General features: G+C 46.7%; 1 protein-coding gene across 2 annotated transcripts in view; it reads left to right on the forward strand.

The window, feature by feature from the left end:
* Positions 1 to 8,883: 8,883 nt before the first annotated feature.
* HDAC4 (histone deacetylase 4) overlaps positions 8,884 to 13,528 on the forward strand; it is a 194,022-nt gene continuing 189,377 nt past the window's right edge. The window contains exon 1 of one of the 2 annotated variants that reach the window (XM_065750742.1): positions 8,884 to 8,978. The gene's annotated coding sequence lies outside the window, so the exon portion shown is untranslated. Of the gene's footprint in view, positions 8,979 to 9,457; positions 9,488 to 13,528 lie in introns of those variants that run through there. The other variant, XM_065750744.1, reaches the window with a different exon arrangement.

Below are 13,528 nucleotides of genomic sequence, written 5' to 3' on the forward strand. Positions count from 1 at the left end.
CTTTCCAGCCAAGCTTCTCAGCCAGAAACACAACAGGAAAGCTTGTTGTGGCCCTGGGAATGAAGTGAGCCATGTGGCAGGTGGGTATATTTCTGGTATACGCTGGGGAGTGGAATAACCTGAAGAGTTAAACCCACTGTAGATAATTGAAGATGCATTTCTTCTAAAAGCGGGACAAAGATGAGAAAATGTCTCTTGCACTTGATATTGTAGAAACCTGCCCTATTTCTGTTCTAACATTTGCCTTGGTCGGGAAACGTTCTGTGGAAGACAATGGTTTCTGCTAAATGTAAAGCTATTTCTAGTGGATTTTAAATTTCACTGGCAACGTTCACCTGTGCTCAGTCTGGAGTGAGGATAAAGCTCTATTTGACTTGAGAGAAAAACAGTTTAATTAAAGGAAGGAGAAAAAAAAAAAGAAAAAGACCTTTATGTTTGGCTGTGTTGCTCTGCTGACATGAATGTGAGTGACTCCAAGTGGGATTTTGGGCTCAAGCCCAGAAAAGCAAAACCACTTCTTTAAAACAACTCTATGGCTAGAGTTTGGGACTGAGACTTCAGAGGCTGTTTGGTAGACAGTCAGGCCCTTACTGAGCCAAGCTGCCAGTGATGGTAGCACCCAAAACACAGTGATGTTGTTCAGAACTTGCCTTTGAGTTCTTCTGAGAACTTCTTTCACAGTGATGTAAGAAGCCACTTTCTAAATCCTCAGTCTTGTGGCAAGGTCTCAGTGGCACAGTCACCTCCAAAATACATCCATGCACCTGTGTAGGACGCAGCTCCTTCCTCTAGCCTGGCCTTTGCAATTCCTTTACTTTTCTGACTTTGAAAGCTCTTAGTTTGCTTTTATTGTGACAAAGATAGTCACTTTACTCTTGGCTGACTGTAGGGTACTAGCAGCAAAGCTAGTACTTGATAGCTCCCATCAAGAAGAGGATAATCTGTAGTGCTACCAATACGTTAATAAGTGATGTTTCCTGAGAAGGTTGTCTGGATATGCCAAAATCAATGTGACAAAGAGTACTCTCATGCTTCAGACTTGGAAGTCGGTGGGCAGGGCTTGCAGTGTCTAGAAGGAACCCTAAGTATAAAGCTAAACAGCACAGCTCACCTGTCCCCTTCCCCGGCCACACTCCACCTTCACACCTACTCGCCTCGTGCAAAACTACAAACCTGTCACTAGTGAACTATCAGGCTGGTTACTGTTTGTGTCATGTTGACTTGATCAGACAAGCAAATCTAATCTAATCAAAGTTGTACGCTAACACTTTCTCTTCTCCTTGCTCATACAGAAACACAGCCCAGTTTTGGGCCATTATGCTTCCTATCAAATGATCTCAGCACTTTGCATCACTGTCTCTATAGGAGAGCCAGAACTTGTCCTGTACCTCATTCATTACAAGGCAGAAGGCCCTGTTTAATTAATCCTACTCTCATTTCCCAGCCACACCAGCACCTTTCCTAGAAGTTATCCATGTTAGCCTGTTAACGTGTGATGTTTGGAAAGCTTCCACGAGTGTTCGTAACTGAGCCTTTAATATGCAGCAGGCAACCTGCTAGCGAGGCAGGAAGCTCCTGATAAGGGTGAATTTTGATCTGTGAGTCTTGTCTCTTTGATGCCAGCATATCTCAGTGTGAACAACCTAAACTGAACCTGCTGAAAAGGCTCAGACGTGTTCCATTGCAACATCCTCTCTAGAGGTGCCTATTGTGAACTCTTCCTTTTCTTAAAGGAAAAAAAAACATATGTGGGGCTTATTATGCAATGTAGATATTATTGATCTATATCTCAGTTACTTACATTCCATTTCTGGGTTGGACTTCATTGCCTTGCAGATTTTTTGAAACAGCTCGTCTGTTTTAGTCTCCACTCTCTCACATTCAGACCTTTCTGGGTTAGTTTCTTCTCTATCCCGCTCAGCCCTTTCCTTGAACCTAGTCCTTGAAACCATGAGGTTTCCTCTACCTGTTCTTTTACAAAACGTGAAATTGGACTTTTTTCTTCCTTATTTTGTGGAAGAGACCCTCCTGCCCTTTTACAGGTCTGATCTTTCCTACTGATCCTGGAAAAGCGAAGTACCTTTCTTTTGTGTCCATGTTTTATAGGTACATGCAGATATTTCCAGGGCTGGAGAGGTTTTGATTCATCTGACCTCTTGTTGTAGAAAATTCTAAATGTTGTTTTTAACATTAATGGCTGATTATTTATGTCTTAGCTCTCCATTAAATGACACATATTCAAATGAGAGACCAAGATTCAAAATTCACAGGCAGTTATCTAATAGAGCCAACCAGAACTCTTCAGGCTTTGGAGATGTTCCTTTCACCATACTATTTTCCACAGTTTCATTTCACTGTCGCTGTTCTAGACACTTGTACTTGTGTTAACACATCATGACTCTTTTTAAGAAGTCAGAGAGAGTGCTTGCAACTAACAAGTCTTTAAGGTAGAACAGGAAAGGTAAAAGCAGTATGAAAAGGATGTTAAAAAGGAGATAATGATCTGAGCATTTGCCCTCTACGGATGCTTCTGTGTCTCTGCATAGAGGAGCTGAACCAGTGTTATGGGAACGATCCGTGGATGTTCTAGTTCAGCACCAGACCTATCAGCACTGACAGCCTCCTGACCTGAGCTCAGCACTGCAACATTCAGAAATGCTCTGGATGATTTGTGAGAATGTGCCCAGCTATATTGGGCAAGAAAAAAAACCTTTCTCCTTGCTGTATTGTTTTCTAATGCTCTACTTGGCTTCCTGAGTGCACTCAGCTTACGCTTCTGTTTATATAAACCTGCCTTTATTGCCCTTCCTCTTGCCCTGTCTTTACTGAATGCACAAGCAGAAGGATCTCGCTGAAAAGGTGCTATGCCATGGTGACTTCACTCCTATAAGCAGAGAAAATCTGAGGTCTTTCCTAGGTGTTTGATCTGAGGTGTTTCCTAGTGAGCTCAAATCCAAAACCAGCTGCGGTTTTGGTTTTGCCATAGGAAAGAAAAAGCAAGGTGAGGTTTTGCCAAGTACAAAACTCAGTTGCCCAAATCTTTTAATAGATGCACACATCCAGGAATGGAGCTACAGTAGGAAGAAACAGTCAGGAACTTTATTAGTTTGCCACCACCTGAGTATTTTATTCTTCTATGCAACGGCAAAAGTACGTTCTGATGGATTCTGTTTTTTGGTGCTGTGCTGCCTCATCTGCATCTTCAGGTCTCCCAGTAATGGGTAGGAAATCACAGCCATTTATCCTCCTCTTTTTCTTAGGTAGGGAAACATTAATATTCCTGTTTTACAGATGCAAGACTGAGGCAATAATGAGGAAAAGGCCGGATCCAGTAGCTTTGTTAGCTTGCAATTAGTAACTTAAGATTAAAGATGCTCCTCCCCAAACTACACTACGTTGCTGTCCTATATGGAGGCAGCTATGAAGTACTCCCCAGAGCTTACCTTCTGAAGGGCATAGCCCCCAGATATCTTGGTGCTATGTTACTGGTCCTGTTCACATTGGTCTACATTCCAGAAAATAGATGTTTTTTAACCCTCCCCCCCCAGCCTATCAGCTAAGAAATGTAATTTCTTGCCTGCTCAATCATCTTGTGCACTGTGCTTCTGCTCAGAGGCCTGATTTCACAGCGAGGGGATGTTATCCTGTGCCACTGTGACCACCAGCATTTGGGGAGATGGAAGCTGCATTTAAGAATTCTGCCAGGCAGAAGAGAGAAGTGACCCCAAAACCTTCATTTCATGGGTAAGTGCTCTGAACGCTTGAAAATGCTCTACACAGCAGACATCCTAAAAATAATAAAATAATGGTAAAAAGAAAATGAGAAGAAAAATAAAGAAGGAAAGGATTCTGATTCAAATTCTGGCAGAGAGAAGGTGAGCTGTGGATCCTAAGCGAAAAGCAGCAGTGATCTGCAGGCTTTACATGATACATTTAAGACTCTCTCCTGTGCCCAGAGCTCACTGTGTGCCAGCTAGAGGCAGCTGTGCTTGTGGAGTCCAGGTCAGTCTCCATGCTGGCTGTTCCACACCCCATCCTGCCACACACTTTGCCTATGAGTCAGGTAGCTCTGTTTAACCTCTGCCTGGGCTCAAGAGCTCCGGCTCTGTAAATTCTGGCTTGCCTTCTTGTGTCTTTGTCTCAAAGAGACTGAGTTGCAAAGGAGACCAGATCCGCCCCTGAATGCAAGCTCTGCCAGCTGCTACTGATGTGTGAAATATGAAAGTTTTCTCCTCAAAGGCTCCTGAAACTGGGCATTTGTATTTGCATGAGAAAGCTGTGACTGTAAGATGATGCAAGTCTACGGCCTCACTTTAAAAGAAAAGCATAGATATAGGTTTGTTTCTCGCTCTGCCTCAGCTTAGCAGCTATCTGTTCTCATTTGTGCTCCCCACGTTTTCAGGGAGCTGGTTGGCCCAAATGAAATATAATCAAGTACGTGTGAAAGAGCAAGCACTGGGTCACAGCTCCAAGAGCAGCAGAAAGAAGCACTCTTTCTTTGCAAAGCAAGGGGCTTATGGGCAAAACACAGCCATTCTCAGACAGCTCAATGAAACACACACAACCTGAACAAAAAGCAAGTATTCCATTCAGCTTGTGAATGCTTGTGAAATTTATTTTTTTTTGCCAGCTTTTACAGTCCACAGCCTTCTCATTCAGTCTTGAATAATAGCTTTGAATTGAGCTGTAAAAGCTTCCGAAGTTTGAAGTCTTTTGACAAGTTAATTTAGCTGTATGGTAAAAAGTTTTTCCCGCAGATAGAATAAAGACATCGTATCATGAATGTAGTAGTCATCCAAGGGAAAGAAAACACCATTAGGATAAGAAATGATGGGCTTTATGGAGATAGTTTGTGGTTTAGTGTAATCTACTATCAATATTTCAGTAGGAAGGTATTCTACTTGTCATTCAGCTGCAAGTCAATATCTTCACGTAAAACCAACACCCAGGGGCCAGGCTGCATATATTTTTTATTGAAGAAGTAACTTGTTGCTTTTTGTTGGTTTTCTTTTTCTTCTTTCTTCCTCATGGTTATTTCTACTTTAATTGTTTTGTGTGTGGGTTTTTTATTTTATTTTATTTTATTTTTCTCCTTATAAATCCTGTGTCACGTGGGATGCTTCTTTTCTTTTTCTGGTTGAAAGAGACAGAAAAATGAATCAATATTTTCTTTAAGGTTCCCACTGTAGAGAAACACACACATGCACCTTTTTTTTCCTCTCAGCAGCTGCGAAGGATGAAGAATCAAGGATTCAATAATGTATATATCTATAAAGAATCAGAAAAAAAAACTCACTGATAAGCTAAATGATCCAACAGGCCTTAATTTCACAAAGATCTCATGTTAAGTATAGACACATTTCTTGTGTATTTCTGAATTCAAGCCTCAGTATGCCACTAACATATGTCACTTCACTTGACAACCGAAAACTGTTGAGGAAGAAAAGAGATTTGTGCTGTCCCCTTGGCTCATCAGTCCAGTCAGGAGGGATGACATCTGATGATCTTTGGGACAGCAGTCTGTAATGGCTGCAGCACATTCCTTCTCTCCTACATGCTCAGAGAATCAATGTTGTTGCTAAGTGAATAAGGAACCAAAAACACTTAAAGCAAGGCAAGGAAAAGTGTATCAAGCTGAGGATAAAATGACTGCTACAAATATCCAGCATGATCTTCGTTAGCCCTTGTTGCAAAGCTTTTCCTGTAGGTTGTCTACTTTTTTGGATCCTACATCTTCTTTTCTCTCCCAGCAGCAGCACCATGTCCTTGTTGCAGCTCAAGGAAGGAAGCAGCTGCCTCTGCTACCCAGCCTGCATGCTGCTGCAGCACAGCTACTTCCAGGTGTGTTTTCCCTCTGCCAAACCTGCAGTTTGGCAAGCCATCCCTGCCTGCTGTGTGGCTCTCTTGTCTCCTGTCACTCATTCTTCCATTCAGCAACTTGGCGTTGCGCGTTCTGTGTTTGGTATTGCTGAAATAAAGAGCGTAATTTGAGAAAGAGTTAAATAGGCCTGAAGATTTTCTAGAAAGCGTCAACCTGAAGAACAAATTTTGCATTGTTGACCTTTATTCTGAACTCCTTTATTTGCTTGAAGTGTGGGACAGGGACTCGATTTTGTCCAAGACATCAGCAATAACTTTTTTCTTAGAGACTGGCCCTAGTGCTGCAGAATTTAAGCTTTTTTGTCCTTGAGTGATGAAGACTTGATGAAGTGTTGGGTCTGCAGACAAGCTGGAAAAATAACTTCTGCAGCCAAATACAGGCTTCTTCAGCCTCAGCAGGCACTCCCTTTAGTGAAGGAGAACCTCCTCGCTCTCCTTTACAGCTCACATGCAGCCAGACAGGACTGCTCTGCACAGAAGACAGATTTCACAGCACAGTGAAAAAAATATAACATGAGAGAGAAGTATCTCTGCTGCCTGTGGTCCTGTGCAAAGACAGAAGGAATCCGTGCTGAAGCAAATTCACCGGGACAAAAATAGACAAGGTATTCCAGAAGGAAAATGCAGGAGGGGAGGGAATGTGGGTGTAGCATTCTCTGTTTAATTACAGCTGTGGTTTAAATCTGGTGGTTGTTGGGTTGTTTTTGTTGTTGTTTATTTGTTGGGTTTTTTTTTTTCTGATGGCAGAAAGGACAAAATGAGTACGATGTAGGAAGGATACAGAGCAGATGGGAGTGGGAGATAAGGCAAAGAAGGGTGACCGGAGGGAGAAAAATATCATTGGAGAGCGATTATGGCAACTAAGTGATCAGGAGGGAGGACAGAAAGCAATCCACACGTGGATGCTCGTGTCTAGGCTTGACTGCAGCACTGGCACTTGGAGAAGGTGTTGCCCTTCAGTGGCAGAAGCTCCTGTTGGCTTTCTCCCTAACACAATGCTCTTTTTCCACCTGAGGAGGTGGTGGAAGGAGCAGTGTTAGGATGGAAAGCTGAGAGACCTTCTTTTACTTTCTCCAGATCGCTGTAAGTAGGGGGAGGGGAAGAGCTGGAGCATTGTGATGGATGTTACCTGCTTAGGAACATCAAGAAGTGGAACGTTTTTTGACAAACAAGAAGTAGAATTCAGGTAGAGACGAGGTGGAGGTGGGCGGGAAGCTCTGTAATTGCATTTTATTTCAGTCTTTATGAATTAGCTCTGCCAATTCTTTTTCCCTGATTTTTTTTTTAATTCAAATGGCTTTTAAGTAAACTTTTCATCTGCAATTACAGTAAAGACAGACTATACTATATACAGTCAGGTTTAGCATATAGGAAGAACACTTTTTCTTGCTCATGTCTGAATTCTAGTTTATAGGAACAATGGCAGGGTTTAATTTTCTGTCATTATGCACAGGTTAGCCTAGACTGGATATTAATAGACACACATATTCACACCCACGACCACAAGTACCGCATCAATCAAATTTGGAAGATAAAACTTACGCTCCATGGCAACTTTTAGGGTGCAATTTTCTTTCTCTTCTTTCATCTTTTTAAGACACCTTCAGCCGTGCAGAAGGCATTGGAGGTGACAGATGCAGCCTGCTTGGAGCTGCAGGAGAGCATCCACAGGACACATGGGGGGCACCAATGGGTGTAGATGCTGCAGGGACCACTTAGGCAAAGTGATGGCTGTGTCAGTGAGTGAAGCACCTCGCAGCTGCCCCAGCAGCCTGAGGAGAGAGGGCAGGCAGTTATCCAGCTGCCCACACGTGGGGCCTGCCATGGCTGTACCTCATTAGATCCACTGGGCAGCTTGTGGCATATGTGAATATTGCCTTGTTGGCTGCACTCGTGAACAACTAGACCTAAAGCACTGACACCCACGTGTCTCTGGGCGCTTTAAAATAATTTAGAAGCTTATTTATACGCACGGACACACAGACACGTGAGCACACAAACTGGCCCTGAATAAAGATAGCAGAAGGAAACCTAAAACCTCACCGACCAAAGAACAACAAACAAACAAACCCACAAGCTGGTATATGGTAAAAATGAGACTAAAAGGGTTTTTCACACCAGTGAGTCCTTTAGACACTGAAGTGAGAATATCCCCAAACTTCAGGCCCTCTGCAAGGCAGGCTGTGCTGCTTGGAGGCTCAAGCTTTGAACAATCGAAGTGTGACGTTTGTTCTGCTAAGGAAGCAATCTGTTAAAATAAAGTGAGAGGAAAGCTGGACTTAACGGGATGCTCTTGCTGTCGGACTAGTTCTGACCTCTGCCAAGAAGCAAGCACATTATTCATGGCACGGCTAGAGAAGCAACCACAGGGGTCAAATCAATACGGTTTTTAGATGAATGGCTTTGTAAAAAGTACTGAAAGGGAGAAAAAAAAGAGATGCTTGCATGCATAGCTGTGATTTATGGAGGGACAACGTTGCTAGCCATTCCCTTCAGGTCCCCGATTTTACGTGAATCCAGATGGCTGAACGACATCTGGAACCCTGAAATCAAACACCTCCGAAGGAGCGCCGGGGCGCGCTGCGTACAAGCGGGAAAGCCGCATTTCACAGCAAGGACGTCGGGGAACTCCTTGAAAGCTCAGCGGGAAGGCTGCGGGACGCGGAGTCCTTTGCGCAAAGCCGAGGGCTCCACCTATGTGAAGCACACGCATCCCATGGGAGCCGGACTGCGACGGAGGGGAGCGCTTTGAAGGCCGGACCCGACGGCCGCGCGCCGCGCCGTCACCTAGGCGACGAGCGGGGGGGCGGGGCTAAGAGCCGAGGCGGATCCTGATTGGTTCCCTTCCCCCCGCCGCGCGCGCACAGCCGGGACGAGGCGGAGGGGAGGGAAGAGAAAAAGAGGGAGCCGCGGCTATAAATAAACCGCGCTTCCTGATTGGCCGCCGGGAAAAATGGTCGCACCACGTGACTCTCCATCTAAAAATTCCAAGATGGCGGATCCCGTCACGGGCTGAGTCCGTTGGTGGCGCGCGCGCCGCCCGTGTCCGCCGCCGGGCCCACGCCGCACGGCTCCGCGCTCCTGCCGCCGTCACCCAGGTCAGTAAGTGGCGCCTCTCGCTTAGGCCGGGCCGCCCCGGAGCTCCGCCGCTCGCCGTGCAGCGTCTCAAGGCCGCCGGCTTTTAATCCCGACCCGCGGCTCTCTGAGGCTTCGAGGGCGCGCGGCTGTTTTCCTCCGGGCTCCGGCCGTGCGGCGCGGAGGGTTCCACGGGTGGTGGGAAGGGGAGAAGGGGGGGGGGGGAGGGTTGACGGGCAGCTCCCCACACCAATGGCGTTGGCCCTCGTGGTATTGGCGGGTGGATTTGAGCCGCTGCGCGACGCGATTGGACGGCGAGCCCGGAGTGGGCGTGGCTTGGGCACGCCCTCCCTCGGGCAGCGGGCGGCGGCGCTGGCGGTTTTTTTTTTTTGTGAATGAGGCAAAGGGGGCGTGGCTTGTTCGCTGGCCACGCCCCCCTCGCGGCGCGGCCGCGGCTCCTCCCACCCGCGGCGGCAGCAGCGGCGCCGCCTCGGAGCCGCGCGGGGCTCGGCGCGGAGCGATGCGGGCAGCGGTGAGCGGAGGGGCCGGGGGCGGACGCTGTTTTTCTCGGTTTTGGGGGGACGAGGTTTGTTTGTGCGGCGATGTTGGGGTCTTAACTTCACATCCCCCCCCCCTTAAAAAAAAATAGAAAAATCGCTCGTAACGCGCGTGCCACTGCGTTAAGGGAGGTGCTGCCGAGCGCCGGTGCGGGTTTTGCTGCAGGAATTTGTCAGAACGATGCTCGGTGTTATCTCCGAGCGGCCGCGGCCTCTTAGCGGGGGAATGTGTTTGCCCAGCGCTTATTTGCCGTTGTGGTAGGGCAGTGTTTGGCGTTACGGAGGGAGCTGAAGCGGCCTTTCATTCGAAGCACTTGCGTAATTGTTTGGGGCATGATAGGGGAAGGTTTTGTTGCTGGCTTGTCGACAGCTCGCCTCCAAAGGTTGGCACCGTCGCGGTTCGTCGCGGCAGACGCCTGTTTCCATGCACAGCTCGCCCCGTGTCATTCCTCCCCGGACCCCAAAACGGGGAGAGAGGTGTGGGTGTGCTCGGTTGGACCGGGCTCGTCCTCAGCTGCTCGGCTGCCCCGTGCTCGTCCTCAGCTCTGTGCCACGCTCCCGTCCTGCTAACGATGCGCTGCTGTCCAGCATTCCCTGCCAGAAACCTACCTAAAGTTAATTATCCAAATTAGACATCGATAACAGCGGCGTTTCTAAAAGCTAAAGAGCTCCAAAGTTTATATAATAATCTGCTTCTTGGCAAGGTTGCTTTTTCCTCCTTCTTCCCCCCCCCCCCCATCTCTGCTCTGCGCTGAGTTGTAACTGCTCTGATGTTTCCAGTGTTGCCGCGTGGAGCTCCCAGCCGAAAAGCTGCCTTTGTCACTCCACAGCCTCTCAGAAAGAGTTAAGAGGGCACTGAATTAAGAAAGCTCAGCTGCTTGTATACAAATATACAGCAATTACAAGGCACCAAAGTTATTGCAGAATCCTACCGTCACCATGGCGACGTGCTCACTCAATTACATTTGGAAATGTAAAATGCCACCCAGTTAGAAAAGAGTAAGTTTTTTAGCATTGCAGATTTTCTGCACGGGGAGAAACGTGCGTGGCACGGCTTTCCAGGGTTGTCTGCTTCTCTCTGTGCATGAATGGTGTGCTTTGACATGTGACATGTGCACCTGACAGGTGTCATCGCTGATGTTTTGCTCTCTGTTGGCTGAATGTAGGGGGGGAAAAAAAATGGGTTCTAAAAATCTTAAAAGTCTTTGAAATTTTAATCTTCTCGTTCTTGAATTTCTTTGGGGTTTTGCTTTGAGATCTGGCTTTGGAGAGAGGATGCGTTAGAACGGATGGAAATGCGTTTTGAAAATGACCTGAGGATGGGATGGAAGCATGGGATGGCAGCTTCCATCCTTTGCATGGGAGCTGCCCGTTCAGAGATGTGTGTCCACGCAGCAGGATGACCAGCAAAAGTGGCTTCAGCTCTGTGGCTTTCTTTCTCATGTCCGCTTACGTACCAGCTGTGGAGCATCGTGGTTTAGAGGGCAGTATTGGTGGGCAGTTGGGCTGGATGGTCTTAGTGGTCTTTTCCAGCAGTAACGGTTCTGCAGTGTGTAGGTAGGTCTGGGCTGTACAGTTATTCGGGGGCATCCATGCCCCAAGTGTGTGATGTGGTCACGTTTATCACTTACTGTTGGCTTAGGAGCAAAAAGAATGAAATTGGAGAGAGCATTGAGCAAAAAGAGACGGAAGCACGGGAGCTGCCTGGTTACGGGCTGCTGGAGGGGGAGCTGGTTCCAGCCTGCAGCATTAAACCACGTGGTGACCTGCGAAGCCAGGGAGTAGGGTTTTGTGAAAATAAAAGGTGAAGTTGAGCAGGAGCCCGTGGGGTTTAGGTTACATTGCTCTCCTAATCTCTTTGAAGTGGCTCGGTGCTCCCTGGAGCAGACTTCTTTAAAGCCATCTGAAGATGCCTCTGGGATTCAGAAGCTTGGTGCAGTGGCTGAAGCATGAAGGGAAACTCTGTGATCATATGTGGGTTTCCTGTTCTGAGGCAGCTACAGCCTTTCTGCTGCATGAACGTACCCAAAACCAGATAAAACAAAGCGCTGAGGTAGAACATTCCCACCACATACATACTATACGACAGGGTCAGATACTGCAGGTCATCTTTCTGCTTCCAGAGCTGAGAATGCCTCACTGTAGCTAGAAGGAGTTTGCATACTGGATGTCCTTTAAAACCTGTTGCACAGCCTAACCTCAAGGACCCAGCCTGGCCAACTTAATCATGGGGTGAAAGCACTCTTCTGGACTCCTGTCCTTTTCTGGCTAACGAAATAAGTGTTGTGCTCCTTGGCAGTATGTGTATTTGTATTCATTGGAAATACTGGTGTGTGTACGTGTGTAACAGTGTGAATGTAACGTAAGTCTTCAAACCCTTGGGTCTGTCTTTTCACTTGCCTTGCATTTATGGTTGGTGCTCATGGTCACGTTACCTGAACATTTTATTTGCTGGATGGTATTTGCTGCTGGCCTGTTCAGAACTACCAAGCTAGTCACTGACCATTAACCGAAAGTGTTATTTGGATATTGATAATAATCTTCATTACATATTTGCCAAGTGTTCTTGACTCTTCCAGCTGGCCTCCTCGGTGGTGTCTCCTGCTTTGTTGCTCTTCCAGCTTATCTGTAGCTTGTTTTAGGTGTCCCATCACTTTTCTGCAACCTTTTTCAGTCCTGCTACCCAGTCTGCAAAGCCAGCCATTCATTGGATTTTATATTTTATCAGATTCCTGCTGGAATACCTGGAGCTTATTTTGTTAAGTGTGTGTCATTGAACAGAGGAGCTGTCAGGATGCTTCTTGTCACTTAATTCAGAATTGCTCTTCAGTTTTGCTTCAGTGTGCTTCTCTTATAGGTAACCCATGTTTTCCATTTACAGATTCTGAAGGTCTGAGCACACAGTGATGGAAGGAACCTGGCTCTCTTCATCATGCCGATTTCAGACTTATAAACAACAACAACAACAACAAAAAAGGCAAAACAAAATATGATTTTTGCCTCAGATTGTGTTAGTTGAGAAACAGCAGTCTCTTATGTGCTGCATTTGAGACCTTGGATGAGGGACCTTAAAGCTGCTGTAGTAATTAATGCCACTCACATTTTGATTATGTTATGCAGAAAACTGAAGCGGGCCAGGTTTACTTTCTCGTGCAGCGGACCGTGTTGATAAGGCAATATATAACAGATGATTCACGAAGTGCTGCTTGTCATTGCCAGGACTGCCTGAATAGCAAGCAGATTTTAGGCAGTGCTCCTTCACTGGGAAGACTTTGGGCAGATTAAGGTGGGAGAAGGGGAGGGAACAAGTAGATGTGCTTTTCTGGCTTAGAAAAAAAGGCTTAGAGCATTTCAGAGAATTCAGAGGGGCAATGGGCACTCAAAGCTGTCATCCATCGTGAAATGATTGAATGTTTTTTTTAGACACAAGTAGTATTTAAAAACCAACAAATTGCAGTTTGAAAATTGGCTCTTAGGCTAATGAGAAACCTCTTTCTAGTCTGGGTAAGATTTTGTTTGTGGTTTTTAACCCTAGGAGTGCTCCAAGACAGCCATTTAAAGGATGGAAACGGCCTCCATGTTCATCCTGTCCAACCTTCCACCTCCCATCGATGTTTCCACTAAACCATGTCCCTTGGTACAACATCTAAACCTTTCTTGACACCCCTGGAGACGGTGACTGAGCTGCCTCCTTGGGCAGCCCGTTCTAGCACCTCACTGCTCTTGAGGAAGAATTGTCTCCAAACACCCAACCCGAATCTCCTGGCACGATGAGAAGCCATTTGTTTAGTTTGGTAAGACTAGCAGGAAGCCAGAATCTTGCTGGGAGGAGCTGGAGACTGAAGGAGGTGGGGTGTCAGCTCCTGGGGCTTCTCAGGGGGCTGATGGTGCCTTGCCTTGGGGTGTCAGTGGCTCAAGCAGGCCCATAGGGTTTGACCACGCGTTTCAGTGCTGGTGTCCAGGAGGTGATGTGGCACGCTGGAGGACCCTGCAGGTACAGCCTGGCAGTCACACTG

The sequence above is a fragment of the Cyrtonyx montezumae genome, unplaced genomic scaffold (genome assembly GCF_038088225.1).
Source record: "Cyrtonyx montezumae isolate F1298 unplaced genomic scaffold, pur_monq_1.0 scaffold_7, whole genome shotgun sequence".
NCBI classification, from domain to species: Eukaryota; Metazoa; Chordata; class Aves; order Galliformes; family Odontophoridae; genus Cyrtonyx; species Cyrtonyx montezumae.